The sequence below is a fragment of the Silene latifolia genome, chromosome 10 (assembly GCF_048544455.1).
Source record: "Silene latifolia isolate original U9 population chromosome 10, ASM4854445v1, whole genome shotgun sequence".
Lineage (NCBI taxonomy): Eukaryota > Viridiplantae > Streptophyta > Magnoliopsida > Caryophyllales > Caryophyllaceae > Silene > Silene latifolia.
In genome coordinates this window covers 90,619,506-90,621,982 of record NC_133535.1, presented here as the reverse complement: position 1 = coordinate 90,621,982, position 2,477 = coordinate 90,619,506, and positions in this window count along the sequence as shown.

Here is a 2,477-nt window from a genome sequence, read left to right as displayed (position 1 = left end):
CACATTGTTGTTTGTGTAAGACAAGTTCGGATAGAATTTTGAGTTCGTGTTGTACGTATTTTAAAATGTACCCGGTGGATAAGAACTTTGTCTAATATCTTGGTAAGCACATACCTCCTCCATAGTAGCTTGGAAATGAGCGGCATAATGACCCACACCCCCGCAACTTTCCCAAACAATGATTTGACTAGTAGAGGACACGACATTGAGTTGTTGAAGAGAATCCCTAACATCTCGTTCCGCTATTTTTTGTTGGAGTAAGGCAATTTGAGCTAACAAGACGGGATTGTCAGAGGATTCTTCTTTACCTTTGAGTGGCACACTTCGAGAATTGACATATTGCGCGTCATGGATAGCCATAGATTCAATTGTGGCATGAGCAATATCGGTGTCAATTTGATCAAACCGCCCATTGTTGGCGGAATCTAGAATCCTTCGGGACTCGGCACAACATCCATTGTAGAATGTTATAGCTAGTAACCAAGCATACAACCCATGATGTGCTTGTACCTCTCCCAAGCTTCATATAAGCTCTCAAGAGCTTGTTAATGGAATCCGGTGATTTGGCTCCTCAAGGTTTGAGTTTTCTCCGGTGGAAAAAACTTTTGATAGAAAGCAAGAGCCAATGTCTCCCAATTTGTGATTCCCATGGAGGTGCGATCAAGGCTATTGATCCATAGCTTTGCCTTGTCCTTCAAAGAAAAAGGGAAAAGTATTTCCCTAATTTGGGCTTGAGTGACGCCCGTTTGCCGAATCCTGGAGCAATAATCGCAAAAGTTTTGCACATGCAAATTGGGATCCTCCAAAGGACTTCCCCCAAATTGCTTCCTCTCCACAAGGCTAATGAAAGCCGGTTTGATCTCGAATTCCGGCGCGGTAATCTGAGTAGTTGTAATACCGGTCAGAAGCATAGCCGCGGTGGGCTTGGAGTGATCGAAAAGTTTCACCATTTTCTTAGTTGGAGATGGTGGTGGTGGTGGAGATGATGAACTAGAAACCTCCTCCTCTTCAAGAGTTTTAAGACCGTCTAAGTAAGACTTTCTAGCACTTTCAACTTGCACGGGAGAAGCGGCTTCTTTCACTTTTTCCCAAAAACGTCGTCTTCTCCGAAAGGTTTTCTCGAGCTTGGAATTTGGTGAAAGCAAATCTCCACTACGAGAAGACCTAGGCATAAGACAACAATCTCTAGAAAATGATAAGTAACGGTCTCAAGGAACAAGTGTTCCTTAAGACAAAAGAAAACAAGATAAAAATCAATAAATCTAAACGCAATAAAACCGTGCACACCGGCAACAGTGCCAAAATTTGATAGGCTATGTCGCACACCTAACAAAGATAATTTTCCTAGACACAAATTAATATAGTAATAGGGGTCGAACACAAGGAGACGGGAATTGCCTTATGAAATGCTATGAAAAGATTTCTATCAAGGTTGATTACGATTGGTTTGGTTTGTTGGTTGGTTTGATAATTAGCAAATAAAATGATATAACAATACATGATTAGAGGAGTCTAGGGGAGTCGGGTCACACATGCAATTATAAATATATAAATTCATGTTAAACTCGGAAATAATAACATTGTCAATTGTTTAAGCTTAAAGACACCCACCTCACGATATTAGTGTCAACCATAGACCGGGTCCTAGAGAAACTCTCGTTTATGACTAGGTCGTCCTACTACACATGTTTAGTCTAATCCGATTCCGTGCCTCTCGACTTATAGAACGAATTAACAAACTTAATCAATGAATAAGGCCTCTAAACAAAGATTAATTGTGACGATACAAACATGTGATAGAAACAATTATACAATATTATATCAACCTAATTTATCATTTTACATATATTAGTTATTGCATGGCTTCCCTAGTCCCTAGACTAAGGTAAATTAGCTACTCATGTTGAAATGTAAACTACAAATTTTAATGTATGAAATGTTAGACATGTTTATAGAAATGATATAAACTAAATGGTGAATCATAAAATGTGATATTAAACTATGTGATATAATTGAAATACTAATGACGAAACTATGTGATAACTAATAATGAAAACGTAAACTAAATAAACTAGAATTAGAATTAGCGAAATAGAAGTGGAACTTACAAGGAAGAACAATTGAGAACCAAATGCTTGAATAAATTAGAACCAAATGTTTAACAACCAAATGCTTAACAATATTAAAACTAAAGATGAAAACTACGAGAGAATTTTGTGCTTAAGGCTAATAGAGAGTGAAATAGTGTATGTTAGACGTATGAAAAAGATGTCCTACAATGACGGATTAAGGCCCCTATTTATAATAAAATAGGGGCATAACGTAAAATTCCAAGTGGGGGTCAACCCCGATCGGGGCCGTAGGTATCCGGGCATATTTCTTCAATCCTTGCTTAAATGCTCCAAGGAATCCTAAGTATGCGATAAATGTCCCTTAATGCCTCTGGCTAATGCTTCATAATTCTTCCTAAGAGCATC